Raw genomic sequence first — 15,166 nt, forward strand, 5'->3', positions numbered from 1 at the left:
TCGCACTAAATTGCTGAAATTGTTCAAATAAACAAACAAAATTTTGAAATGCCATCTGAAAATTACCCTTTTCTTTCTATAGACTGCATATCTAGTTCTTAAAGGTCCAAACTAAAGCGGAACAAAATGCACTTATTCAACATCATAAGCACCCTGGCATATTTGTAATTGGATGTTTTTGTTTACTTGTTTAGCGGAATATCAAACACATCCATTCGAGAATTAATTCAGAGTTCGATTTTTACAATACAGTTCATTGAAGTGCTCTTTATTCGTACCACGTTATTACGAGCACAAAGTTAGATTTTCTTTGAAACTTTTAACAAATTTCATTTAGTTTTGTAATACGGATGAACAATGGAAAAACAAGAATTAAAAGGTATAGAAACTGCTTAATTAATTTTTTATGTAATTGAACTGAAACTTTCCCCGATTTCTGTCTTGCTCAAAACAGGGCAAATTTCTAATTTTTGATTGACTCATTGGGTTTTCTTAAGATTTAGAGAGTGATCCACAACCAACAGCAAATTGTCCAAATATCTTTTGAGAGGTCACGAAAGCTAGACAAAGAAAAAATTATGTGAAAAAAAAGATCAGACGTTAATTTGGTTTAGGTTTTTGACGTGTTGTTTTGCGAACAAAAAGTAATGTACGCAATTTTAATAGAACACAAGCAACCCAACAAAAACGTAATCAAACTCCATGTCTATACTCGTGACATAATAAAATCGAAATTTGATTATTCAAATTCTCTCTGCAACAGAAATCAGTTCTTTGATTGAAAAAAATGCTTCCAGGTAATTGGAAAGAACATCATATCAGGTTGTATTGTTACTTTGCAAGAGGAATTGAAATAAACAAAAATGTGAAAAGCGTAAAACAGCCAAAAATATAGTCGGCTGATGAAAATCATTTCAACTAGACAGTGAAAAAGACAGAGGCTATAAATATTTTTCAAGCTTGACAATCGTTTTTGCTAAGTTCTGTTCACTTGGTTGGTTTGATATCCCCTCTTAAATGGAAGGTATCATAATAAAAAATTATTTAATATATTCCATATACTATATTTTCAAATGACCAATAAAGCTGCAACAGTAAACTGTGAAAAGTGATTCAGGCCCTATGATCATATCAGATATTTCCATGATTTTCTCTGACCATTGTGCTTGCATGCAATTAAACTTTATCTCCTTGGCAAGTGACATATTTAGGATAGTACAGCTACTAACAGAATCGAAGAGCGATGGCCAATTCGTATTTCCAATTTTTATTTTTTGCAAAGCGATTGGGTGTGTATTAAGATTTTCCACCATCGCAACATAACTATCGTCAGTTTTCAGAGCTAAACTGTTAATTGTGTATTAAGAGTAAATTAGAGTAAAAAGAGTAAGAGTATTTTATGTAAATTATGTTTCGATTCTCTGGATTTATCTTTTGCTCTTTATTTTCAGAATTTTCTACATTATTGATGCGAGTGTCTTGACGAGAACTTCTTGTATTATTTACTTTTTTTCCGACATACTTTTGCAAAATGATTGAGCAGACTACAATGATTACATTTCTTACCCAGAGCAGGGCAAACCTGACGATGCGCTGAAATCTAAGTTTGCCCACGACCTCTACACTGGCCAGTTGCTGCTCGATTGAATTAAATTCTGCCTAAATCTATTGAAGGATTGTATGGCAGTAATTGCAGTGCCATTTGCATCCTTGTTGTTGTTGGAAAATATTCGCTGTTGGTTTTGATGTCCCTTCTCCATATTGACAGCTATGCTGAGGGTTCTTTCGGGATCTACTGTATCACGGAGGATTTCACGCGTTGAATATCATCATCCAACATATTAGTGATGAAGATGTCTCTGATTATCACTTCCTCTCGACTTTCGGAATTGCATTTTTCCGCTAATTCCATCAAAATGCAATAGAATTGTTCCACCACAGTTTCACCCTTCTTCTCTTTCCGCTAAAAAAACAGATAGCGATCGAAATTGATGTTTCTGGGTCGTATGAAAACTATTTCCATCTTTTCAAAAAATTTGAGAGTAGAGGTTGTAGATGTTATCACGAGGAAATTTTTGCGTTAAGAGACGTCTTTCTTCCCTCCCAATACTGAGGTAGAGGACTGATACACACTTCTGATCACATAGCGACCATGGTCTTTTGTCACACAAAACACCTGCCTCCGTACTTTTCTGGCATTTCAATTCCCATTGGAGCTTCAACTGACTTTTGCGGATTTGACTATGCCGTTCCGTTTGCTCTGTTGCATCCTCGATTGCCTTTTCGTATTTTGGCTCGACCGGTAGTCGTACATGTGTTGGCTTTGGATGGAGTAATATGTCCAACGTTATGTTCTCCCTTGCAAGGATTGCTAGTTTCACTTGGATGCGCCACTTCTTCCATCGTATTGGAGGGTACGATGTAGCCCGATCCAAAAACGGTTCAATTGAAAGTGGGGTCTTGCGTGATTCGTGCGCTGACTGCGCCATGTCGCACAAAAATCGTCTTCTGTAGTTGAGTGTGTTTGCTGAGCGACTTCACGATTTCAGATGCTACGAAATTATTAGTGATTTCGCAGAGCGTTTCCACTACTAAATTTGTATTTAGTAGATTAAAGTTTCTGAGCCTCAATTTTAAGTGGTATTCGCGTCGCAAATACAGCGTTAACTCCTAGACTGGTATTTCGCTTAGCCAAACTATAGTTATATCTGATATTCTGAGTTAAGTGATTCGCGGAGTGAAATTAGAAATAAAGAGAGTCAGCTGAAAATTGAATTTAGATTCAAGAGAATGAATAATTAGGAATAGCAGAATTTTGATCAGTAATTTGATAATAACGTATGATAACTAAAAATGGAAAATTGCTTGAAAACAAAATGAGCAGACAGTATGAACAGACAGTTAAACCACAATGTTAAGTAAACAAATTTAGCAGGCATGAAGATTTGGTCTTCAAATCAAGATCGAACAAAATGAAATAAATGACTAAACTGAACTAAATTAAAGATTAAATGAAATTAGGGGTTTTAGCACCACAAATGACAATGACCATTGTATACTATATCACAATATGGTTACAAAAGAATTGGTTTGAAATGGCTTCCATTTTTTTGACCATGCTCCTCAAAATGGCTGATTGGGTCAATTTTGAAAATTAATGATAATATTTATTCCTCAGATACCACATGTTAAAACTGCATTATGCTTTGTGACATGATGACAAATTGCCTGAATGTGGTGTTTGGTGACAAAGATTGTCACCATGCTCCACAAAATAAGCCATTTTGTGGAATTTGTGTTAAGGAATTTCAAGTCGCATTTTGTAGGGGCGCTAGTCTGTAATAATTTTTAGGATTTTTACACAATTGAAAATGGTCAATGAGCAAGCATGAATTAACCGAAACAAATGATTTCAACAATTTCTGGCCGATCGTGAATTTGAACTCGATCATTAAGGTTCTTCATCAACAAGCGCATTTTGTCAATTTGTTTCATCTGGACGGTTTTTATTATCTGGATGGCTGTAGGTAAAAAAATTGTATAAAGCTTATCTGTTAATTTCAGTATATAAAACTACTGCTCAACGATTTTAGAAATTTTTGCCAATGTTAATTTGTTGAAAGTGAGTGCAACTTTGGGGGAAAAGTTTTCATGCGTCTGAAAACTGGTGTGATTTGCAATTATTAATCCACCTTGATGGCACGCCTACGTGCAAAATTACAGCATAAAGCTATCCAATAACAAATTCCAGTGAAATTAATAATGAAAAACAGTTTCCAAAGTTCTTTTTGAGGCCTTACTGCCTGCTTCATATCCAGCAGTTAGAAAAAACTCAGCGTTCATTTTTTGCAAACATTTTTACCGATGATTTCTTTTTTTTTCATTAAGCGGTTGATCTTTTTGCTAGATTGGAATGCAAACAGTTTCAAACATTTTTATCCCTAATGCGTGGGCACTTTTTTTCAATCAATATAACAACTGACCATGATTTTTCTGTAGCAGATCAAAATCTTATGTCTGAAGCTTATCATCAATTGTATTTTGAACAAAATGTTCCAGTACTCAAGTTCAACTGTGCCTAAATTTTGTTTCTTTTTTCTTTTTTAAATATATCGGATCAACTTTTTGCAGCGAAAAATATCGTTGGCCTGAAACAGGCATACTAAACAAAAATATTGCAAAACCATTTCGTAAGATGACATTCTATTGACCAAAATAGAAACAGTTGTTTCATCCGAGAACATCAAAAATGCAGTCTCCGCAATGAGATTCTAACACAATCACCTTTTTACTCAAAATAGGTTTTCTGAGATAGTATGTTAGGTTAGTTACGTTTTCTTCCGGAGTTTCATTTTTAAGTAAAATTCTAATTCCAAAATTTCAGAAAAAAATTAATTAAAGCTTTCACTACTTTGATTGCAACTATTTTCTCAGAAATTTATGACTTAATCTATCAATAACAATTCAGTTGCTTTGGAATCCTCATTTACAAACTAAAAAAATGTTCAGGTAGAATTACCTGAAAAAACACCTTAGATTACCTGAAACGTTCAAGTAGTTTTGCCTGAACTGAACTTACCTTAACTTACCCTAAATTTACCTGAAAATTACCTGAAAATTGAGGAGGCACCAACCTAATTTTAATTTGAACATACCTTAAATTTACCTGAAAAACACACCTGAAAATTACCAGAACGTACCATAAAAACTTGCAGAAATTACTTTAAAATTTAAGGTAAAAACACCTGAAAAAACCGGAAATTCACCTGAAAAGTACCCTAACGTTAAATTGAATTTTAAGGTAAATAATTTTAGTTAAGGTAATTTTACCTTAAAATTAAAAGTAAATATTGAAGGTGTATTTAAGGTAAGTTGATGTTTGCTCAGGTAAAAGTTCAGGTGGTGCCCCTTAATTTTTCAGGTAATTTTAAGGTAAAAACAAACAAAATTATGGTAATTTTAGGGTGAGTTAAAATGATGGGTAATTTTAGGGTGATTTAAAAAATTAAGGTAATTCCGGTGTACACAGGAGAATGAGGAAAAGGTCTGAGCGTTTTCATGAGTATGTTTAGCTTATTTGATGACCAGAAAGGGTGCATTAATGAGGCCCACGAAGCAGCCGCACCTGACCAGCAGGCCTTCTAGACGTCAAAGACAAAAAAGTCCCAAAATTTAAGACAAGAACCAAGAAGGGACAAGGAAATGGGAGTGTGGAAGGCGCCACCACAAAAAAGGCCCAAAAAATGAGTGAGGACTCTTTTTTGAACTTTTATAGTAATTAACAAGCTATTCACATTAAATGCTGAGGGAATGAGCCATTAAAACAATCATATATCACATTTTCGTAAAATGAGTCTTTCAAATACGTTATCGATGGTAATGTTGACATTCAACATTCTGTTTAGACTTGAGAGAAAAGTTGATTGTAGGCAAAACCATTTTGAACTAATTTTCTTTTTGGTTTTAAGTTTCGTGTTATCGTCATTAGAGTGCCGTTCTGCTGTTGAAAGGTTATAAAAGGATGGAAAGGCTGAAAAAATTGACCATTTACGATTTTCACCTCGACAAAAAAGTTCGGGTTTTTGGATTAAGTTTTTTGAATCGTCTAGTTCATCTGCTCATACTCGAAGAGGATTATTGGAGACGTGTTTGTTTTTGTCAGGCAGGCCTACCTTTTTTGGTAATTTTACTGCAGAGCTTTACAAAAGAAAGTTAAAGTAAATTGAATTAATTTTACCTGAACAAAGTTATGGTAAATTTTCAATTGAACAAAAGTTAAGGTAAACTTCAGGTAAACTTAACCTTAATTTTACCTTATGAACGGTTTGCCTTACCTCCCTTAATTTTTGGACCTAATTATTATTTCTGATAGCTTTACTTCATAAATTGAGATTTAGTTGCCTTGCACGTCTAAGCTGCATATCAAGAAAGTCGAACGACAGTTTGCTTGCGTAAAATCATCACGAGGATAACGGTTCTGGAACCAGTTAAGTTAAACATTTAAGAATGGTCAAATAAAATCGGAAATACGTCAACAAACTACAATAAACATCCTGCAGCCAAGGCTCATTTCCACTGATCGCCAGATATCTTTTATTCTAGCTTCGAAGCAGGCAACAGCATTGACTACGGCGGCAAAAAAGAAATTAGACGAATCAGCCAATTAGATAATGTATTTGATTGCTGGGTATAATTTAATTCAAGAAGAAAATCTTTTATCTGAACAAGTGGAGTCACTATCATCTAGGACCACCACCAATGATATAAGAAACCAGATTTTTAAGTTTCCGAAAATTAAAATCGAATTAACGCTGAATCGTTTCTCACAAAAGCAATTAAAAGTTCAAAAGGCAACATTTTGAGCTCAAAATACTTGATTTTTGAATAAAAAATTCCCATTTCCCATTTTCTTAGGGTCAGTGAGTTTGTCCAATAAACATGACAGAAAACTTGAGAGCAACCACCAATTCACCAACAATCAGAAATGTTACGAATTTAATGAGGCTAAATTATATTTATTGTAGTTAAAATTACCCAACTATAGTTGAACTAAAACCTCGAAACTGTTCCATTCACCATGGAAGGTGAGACACATTGAAATAAGCACGAGAAATTCATCAAGAAATAACCATGGAACAATTAATTTTTTTATAAAGGCTGATGCAAACTCGTTAAGAAACTTCCGTGATAAATACTCCGATATTGTATCTATATTGAACCAATTTTGTAAATTGGTATCCTTGATCGGGATTTGTGGTGCTTAAGCTACCAAATACACGGTATAACAATTATATTCATTCAATCGATTTACTCCTGTATTGAATTCAGATGTTGTTTTGTTGTTTTTAATATTACGTCTTTTAATCTATTGTGTTACAGGTCATACGTTACATTGTTCCTGTAATCAGACTGACGGCTAATCTATATTGTCTTTTATATCGTCTTTTTCCATTCCCTGGGTTGCTGTTGGATAACTCCACTGAATAACTTTTGAAATAAATGTCATGAAATTTCTCTTCCGACAATGAGACGCCTGAAAACGGACCTTATGGTCTAATGGCGATCTTTCTGATGCTCGTTTTTTTAAGTGTATTGATCAAGTTTGTAAGTGCTCTATTGATTCTGTCGAGACACCAGTAAACAATCTATTATTATTATTATTATTATTATTATTATTATTATTATGACATCTCCCAAGCTCTGTGTGTATAAGATGATTTTTACTACCTATCTAGCAAGTGTAGACACTCTACGGTCATTGCACGAAAAAAAAACAATTTCTTACAACATGAGACGTAGCTAGTTCCTATATTTTGCTAGGATTAAGGCAAAATTATGACGACTCTAAACGTTTTGTTTTTCATACCACTTCTTAGCCAGGATTGAACGCCAAATTCAAATTTCATTTTCGTAAATTAAAAAACCGTTGTTTTAGGGATCTGTGTAGATGAAATTTCAATAACTTTTAAAAATGATTTTTACCCAATTTACTTTATGATTAGAGTGTTTTACTTATTCATTAGAGTGTTTTAATTGAAATTGAAATCTAACCTGGAAGTTTACTGTTGGTTGGCAATGTGCTTGATTCATCTTGCATTTTGCAGAACATATATTTAGACGTTTGTGCAAAACTATAACAATTCAAAGACTCGAATTTTTTTTTCGAAGAGGAGTGTTGGTACCTCATGAGCAAAAAAATTTTCTTGTGTTCTGAGATAGTTAGGAGACCTCCTGAGCATGCTAGAACACCTTTACTAATTGTTTCCATGACTGTGGTGTCGTTATGAGGTTGTAACTATTGAACATGAAAATTTTTGTAGTCCTATAACATTCATTTATGACGAATGTTTTATCCTAGAACTTTCATTTATGAAAAATGTGTTGACCTAGAACTTTCCATTTTTTGAAAAAGTTGTGAACATAGAACTTTCCTATTAGGATAAAATTGTAATCATAGAACTTTCCTTTATGATAAAGTTGTAACCATAAAACTTTCCTTTATGGGAAAGTTGCAACCCCACCAATTTCGTACAACTTTTTTGTCTATGATATTAAGAATCCCCAAGAGGAAATTTCTAGGATAACAACTTTTGATTTACCCGGGAGAGCGTCTTTTTAGAGCTGTAATCTTGTAACAGGAAATGAAATGAGTGAAAACTAAGTAATTTGGTCAAAATGCTGAATAATATAAAGCTTTTCTATATTCTTGCCATTTTTTAGAGAGAATATTAGGTGTGAAAAATTTTTTGCTTGGCGAGCGATTTTTCTTTTGATCACGTGCGGCATTGTTAGTTGCAGTTTTTTCATCTGAAATCCAACTTTTTTAAGTAACGGTGTTTGTCTCAGTTTCATAGACTAGTATTAAGGTATTCCGAAAACATTTTGACCGTCTGAAACGAATAATACACCTTTAGACTCAAGTTTGAGCAATTTTAAAACAATTTTGCACTGTTGGAAGCGTTCTTAAGTTTTTGTATTCTTCTTTTAATCGTTATGGCATTGGGGAAGTACGGTGACCTAAATAAGTTGTTTTAGATGTTTTGGCTGCTGTAGACTTTTTTGCTTTTCAATCTTATTTTGTACTTGTAGCCGTAAGTTTTCTTGTTCAATCGTTAATTTTCAGCTATTCTTTAGGTGTTGCTCCTAAAAAATTGCCACTTTCAGAATTTTTCTCGTTCTTTGCATTTTTTTGTTAATTAGTATGCTGGTTGTATGCAAAATGATGGTTGTTAAGTAGCGCCTTAGCGTTTCCTGGAAAATTTTGTTAGAAACTATTGTAATAAATATTATACTTTGATTTATCCGTGATTTTTTTTCTTTTCCTCAATTTTCTCTGGCTACACTTATTTTGTTGCTTCATTCTTGAATTGATAGGAGTTTTATGAATGAAGATTAACCGTATGACAAGTTTTTAGCCAATAATTGTTTTTGAGGCGCAACTTGTAAAGAAAATTTTCATCAGATGCTTTATCAGTCTGTTTGGTCTGACACTCTTCCAATGCTGTTTTTTGCTGCTATTGTTTCAAATTGATTAAAATAATTATGTAGAGTGAGAAAATGGTGTTTGAACAAAAATTCGCTTTCGCAGTAGTAGATTTTTGTTCACATGCGGCATTTCGACAATGATTTTTAATATTTTCCCGTTTTTTTTTCCAATTTAACTTTTTTAATCTAAATTTTCTAAGTTGTTTTCCTAGTCAATTCATAGTTCAATCTAGATCTAATTTTTTTATTTAGTGATTGAATATTTTTGAATTGTGTCAGGAGTTGTCCTGCTATGCTTGTTTTCTTTTTGACAAAAATTACAGGAGCTGGCATTGATATCAACCAATGTATTAATGCAACTATTGTATAATTATTTTCAATTTGCCGAGCTTCGAGAACGTTCTATTAAAACGAAAAATGCTAAATTAATTGTGGATCAACTGATTTAACAGTTCTTTCGACTACATTTTCGGTGACAGAGAAAAAAAGGATGTCTAGTGCGGCTAATAAAGCGTACATCTAAAATACTAACTAATTTAAATAACAGGAATTAATGAAAAATCTAACTTGAAAGAAAGGAGGAATCAGGCTGTTGATGTCATTTTGCAACGAAATGGCAGGTTCTGGAACGAGCTCAACTACAAATCTTTCTGTAGATTGGGAAAACTACGCACAAAATTGCATGGATTGCAAAAGTTATTCAGATTCCTTCTATGTTTGCACAACATGCGATTGTACAAACGATGAACTTTCTTCAGATCAAAAATTTCTGTGTGACGCGTGCGTAATTTCGCACTTGAAAAGGAATCACTCAATAACTGACCGAAAGGGCAAGGAACCGCTAATATGCTCTGAGCATAAAATGCTGGAACAGGAGTACTGCCGGACGTGTGATGGTACTTTCTGCTGGAAATGCACAGTTAAACATAGCAAGCATGAGTTTGACACACTCGACAAAAGGGGCTCGGAGTTACGAAAAATAGTGTTTGAAAAATTGACTGAGCTTGAATTTGGCGAAAAATCTTTGCGATTCAAAAAAGAAGAACTTTCCACTTTGTCTTGTGAGCTCACAGAACGCAACCTAAAACTGCGTGAAACGATTGAAGAACAGATTGAGATAAATCGGCAGAAATTTTTGAAATTATTTGACAAAAGTTGTAGTATTTTGAACAATGAAATAAAAAAGGTTACCGAATGTACTGATCAAACAGTAGATTTGCAAAGTCAATTAAGAGTTTTGTTATCCTCTTCAAATGATCATTTGCTGAAAACATTTTCTGCAACGCTGGACCAGGTGAATCATTGCCAAGACTTGCAAAACCAAATAGCAGAAATGCACAATTTTTCTGTTAAAAGCCTTGGGAAAGATGAGATAGTGAAAAGTTTTGACAGGGCATCTAATTCGATCTGTGAAGATTTAAAGCCATTTCTGAGAATTTCAGATGGTTTTCAAAATTTTGAAAGCAAAGATGCAAAAAGTCGGCCAATTGTTTTGAAAACTTTGATAGCTAATGAATTTTACGCACATGATTGCAGAAAGTTATATAAGGTATCTCAGAGTTGCGGCCAACTTGAGTTTGAAGATGTTATGATTGATAAATACGGAAAAGTTACTCACGCAAACAGAAAGAAAATCGATTTCATTTGTAGTGTTACGAATCACTTTTGGTTTTACTGCTACTCAATCGGTCCAACTTTGCTGTTAATCACTGATAACGAGAGATGCTTCAATATTATCAAACGCGACACAGAATTGTTAAAGACAGAAATTGTCTACCCTCTACCTGAAACCTATCTGACGCCATATACGATGTCTAATAATTTGAGCTTTATCCATTGGTGTTATTGGGACAAAGAGGATAAGTTAATCAAGTTCACAGGCAATCCTGGTCTCAGATTCAAGTGCGACACTCTTCCTACAATTAGACGTAGTGATTCAACTGATGATTGCGTGATCATATTGATAACGGCTGATAACAATGCGATTGTTGCTAGTCCTTTTTACGGATTCTGCCAGACAATAAAGATGGGAAATTATGGAAAAATCAGTTCTGCAACTGCAATTGATCAAGTTATTATATTGTGGTGCTGTGAAGATCAGTGTGTTTTCGTCTGTGACAATTATGGAAGTAGTTCACCTGTGAGGTATGAATGGAACAAGAAATCACTCTTCACTCACATTGAGGTTGATGAAACATACAAGTTTGATTTGCTACCTGGACTGAAAAACGCACAGGGAGATTACGATCCTTATTTATTCATGGTGTACTTGAGATGAAAACAAGATAAAGCGACAAAGAAAACACTCACTAAATTTCTATGGAGGCTGACAATTGACCACTTTAAAATTGTTTAAATTGTTAATTTCTGAAGTCAAATTAAATGAGCAGTCGACGCAATTTCGTAAACACGACGAAAGTTTATCAAAGCTCAACATGAAACGCGAGAAATTCAATCTAACGTGATCAAAATAAATTAATTGGTAATTAACATTTTAACATAATTAGCATGATGCACGGCAAAAATTTAAGATTTTGCTTCAGTTTGAGCTTTTAAGGATTAGATTCACTGAAACTAAATTAGTTTTTGAAATATCCAATGAATTAATCTTGTTCACAAGTACGAGGAGTACTATGGCCAGCCAGTCTTATCTTCGCCAATAGGCACTTTGTCTTACTCAGCGCACTTTGAAAGTAATTTGAAATTCTGGATTTAAGATGCAAAATTTATTCAGACATTTTCCCAAGTCTTCTATAAAAAACCACAATGATGCGACGGTGACTGAAGACAAAGATGCCTATCTTCTAACTTTGTACGGAACCTAAAGATGGTGCAAAAACAAAGGGCAACAGATCCCTGGCAGGTTTGCCTGTTGACAGAAGAAGACAGAATTCCTGAACTGGGCAAAAGAGCAAGCTAGGCACTTATTTTTTTAGATATTGTATTCTGTTAATGCCTCAACTTTTTTAAATTATTGTCGTTCAATAAAACTTTTAGTAATTGTTTGCCTCCTGCGGCTTACTGTATGCAATGTTGCTGTACAGTGGAATTTTGTCTGACAAATTACGATGTTTTATGAATTATGAATGTTGACAGATCCACGTTGGTTAAAAAATTTTGCTCTGCTGTTTTCGAAAAGAAATTCTTCAAATGTCTTAAGAGTTGCAACTTATAGATTTTTCATAAGTTTGGAGCGGACAGTAACAATGAAACACAAGTTAGCTGAATCACCCAGGGTCGTGAGTAACCACAATTTTGAGAACATAGCAGGACAAGTCCTAAATTACAATCCAAAGAAATGAATGAAAACATTAATTCATTATTTGAGAACAAACAAATCGAAACTTCTATTGCAGTTGTTCTGGTTGTTAAGGTTAGGGGAACCAAAAATTACGTTAAAAATTCTAAAAAGCACAAATTGCCATTTTACAGATAACTTTTGGGACACAGACGACAAGCAGAAGCAAAGAACCACAGAATTTTTTCTACGAGCAGGTTTTTAAAGAAATCTCTTAATATTATTAGTCCTGAGAAACATGTCCTCAGATAAAATTCAGTGTTGTCAAAAACAATTCGAGAACACTGTAGCAAAAAAATTACTAATTAACTGGCAGTTTTCACTATAAAACACTATTTAACATTGCGGTTACAAAACCAAAAGAGAAAATTTTTTTGTTAAATTACGAAATTAATTAATACTTTAGTTACGTTCAAAGAATCTAATTTCATCCAATCTAACAATTTGTGCCGAGCACTGCAAAACGGTGAACTTTGCAGGGGCAACAGAAACTTCGGGTGATATAGGAGCCAAGAAGAGGGCAGCAACTGATCCAGACAAAACAATTCAAAATTAAAAAAGTGTGCTAAAATCTTGAAAAACTTATTCGAACAGCTGCTGTTATCTTTTCAAAGCATCTTCTCTTTACTATGGCTTCAAGCTTGAAAAGTTGCCCCCCCCCAAATTAAACAAAAGAACGCCAAAATCTTCAAAAGAATTCATAAGATTTGAAAAAATTCGAAAAAGTTAATGAAAGTTTACATCATCAAAAATTATCTGTCTTTTTGAAAGTGTGCGTGGTCCCAAATTGAAGCCATAAAATTGTTTATACTAAAACTGTGTTGTCAAAAAAAAATTCGAGAACTCAGTAGCAAAATGGCTTCTAATTAACTGGCAGTTTTCATTATAAAACACTATTTAACATTGAGGTAACAAAACCAAAAAAGAAAATATATTTTTTCAAATTATGAAAGTAACTAAAACTTAAGTTACGTTCAAAAAATCTAATTTGATCCGAGCTAACAATTTGTTCCGAGCATTGCAAAAAGGTAAATTTTAAAGGCGCATCCGAAATTTAGGCTGAAATACGAGCCAAAAAAGGCCAGAAATATTTCCACAAAAAATAAATCAATATTTAAGAAATGTGCTAAATTCTTGGAAAACATTTTCGAGCAGCCGCTTTAATCTTTTCAAAGCATCTTTTCATTATTATGGTGGCAAGCTTGATAAGGTTTTCTTTGCCCCCCAAACTAACAAAAAGGACACCAAAAACATCAAATTATTTCATAAAATTTGACAAAATTAGAAAAAAATAATAAAAGGTGTTTGAGATTTCTGATGTTTACATCATCAAAAATTATCTGTGTTATTGAAAGTGTTCGTGGTCCCAAAATGAAGCCATAAAATTGTTTATACTGAATCTAATTAGAGCCTAAAAAATAATTGAAAATGTCAAAGACTTGAAAAGTGGCAAAAAAATAGCAAGAAATAGCTAAAAATTAGCTTCTGTAATTTCTATTATTTACAAATCATTACTCAAATTATTTAGCGCTCCCGAAAACATCATCATGGCCCAATACTTTTATTCAATTTTTTTGAGTTAAACTTGTTAATCATTGGTGTAACTCAAATTTCGTTGCTCTATTTGTATACACAGTTCATTTTTGTACTCTATGCATTGTTGCATGACCTTTACTCTTGTTTTGTTTTATGTTCCCTGTATACATTTTGTTGCCATTTGGCATTTTGTCTGTCCTTGTAGACAAGATTGAGTTGAACACATTCTCCTAAAAATTTCCCGATTGGAGCAGTTACATTTAACATATTGTAATTTTTCTGCTTCTATCTTTACTGGTATTTGCTACAAATAGATGGCACTCGACCCGCTCGTGCGGGATTAGGGACAGTTCACAACACATTCATGAGATTGAAAAGCTGGAAAAAGGACTCAGAGTATTGTTGAAAAGTGTTTTAAATTTAACTGAAGTAGAAATGGGCGAAAAGAACTTAGCTAGAATTTGGCGGCAAACGACTGCGACCGAAAAAAGCACTTTTCCTTATGTCTTTTGAGCTTAAGCAACTCAACCTAAAACTGCGTGAACAATCGAGGAAGAGTTTGAGAAAAATTGGCAGAATTGTTTGAAATTATTTGATGAAGATTGTAGTGTATTGAACGAAATAGAAAATGAAATAGAAAACATTGCTCAATGTGTTGACAAAACAGAGTAATTACAAAGTGAACTGTGAGTTTTCTGAGCTTATTCAAAAGATCATTTGCTGAAGAACTTTACTACAGCGCTGGACGAGGTGGAACATTGCAAAATCAAGTTGCAAAATCAAGTAGCAGAAATGCACTGTTTATCTGTTGGAAAAATGGGATTGTGAAACGTTTTCACAGCTCTTCTTATTGGATTTCTGAAGCTTTAATATCACTAGTGAGAAGTTCAAACGCGCTTCAAAACATCGAAAATCAAGATACAAAAATTCGGTCAATTGCTCTGATAACTACAATGGCCAATGAATTTTTCGTGCATTTTTGTAGAGAGTTATAGGGGTTTCTTACTGTAGCGATCAACTTGCTTTTGACAAAGTTATGGTTGATAAATGCGCAACAGTTACTCTCAGAAAAAAAAGGAAAATCAATTTTAGCTGTAGTGTTAAAATTTAATTTTGATTTGACTCTGACTCGAACGGTCTAACTTTGGCTTTAATCACTGGTAGCGAGAGATGCTTCAATATTATGGAACGAGACACAGAGTTGTTAGGGACAGGATTTGTCAACCCTCTAACTGAAAAATATCTGACGCTGTATAAGATGTATAATAACTTCAGCTTTATCCATTGGTGTTATTGGGATCAAGAAAAAAATTAATCTAGTTAACAGGCAATCCTGGTCCCAGAGTC

General features: G+C 33.7%; 1 long non-coding RNA gene across 1 annotated transcript; it reads left to right on the forward strand.

Annotated features, from left to right (window-relative positions):
- Positions 1–200: 200 nt before the first annotated feature.
- Positions 201–11,527, forward strand: LOC142338705 (uncharacterized). Its single transcript, XR_012759003.1, has 2 exons — positions 201–298; positions 9,560–11,527. It is a non-coding gene; the product is annotated as an uncharacterized LOC142338705 (long non-coding RNA).
- The last annotated feature ends 3,639 nt before the right edge of the window (positions 11,528–15,166 follow it).

This window comes from Convolutriloba macropyga, chromosome 4, assembly GCF_964194025.1.
Source record: "Convolutriloba macropyga chromosome 4, txConMacr16.3, whole genome shotgun sequence".
NCBI lineage: Eukaryota > Metazoa > Xenacoelomorpha > Acoela > Convolutidae > Convolutriloba > Convolutriloba macropyga.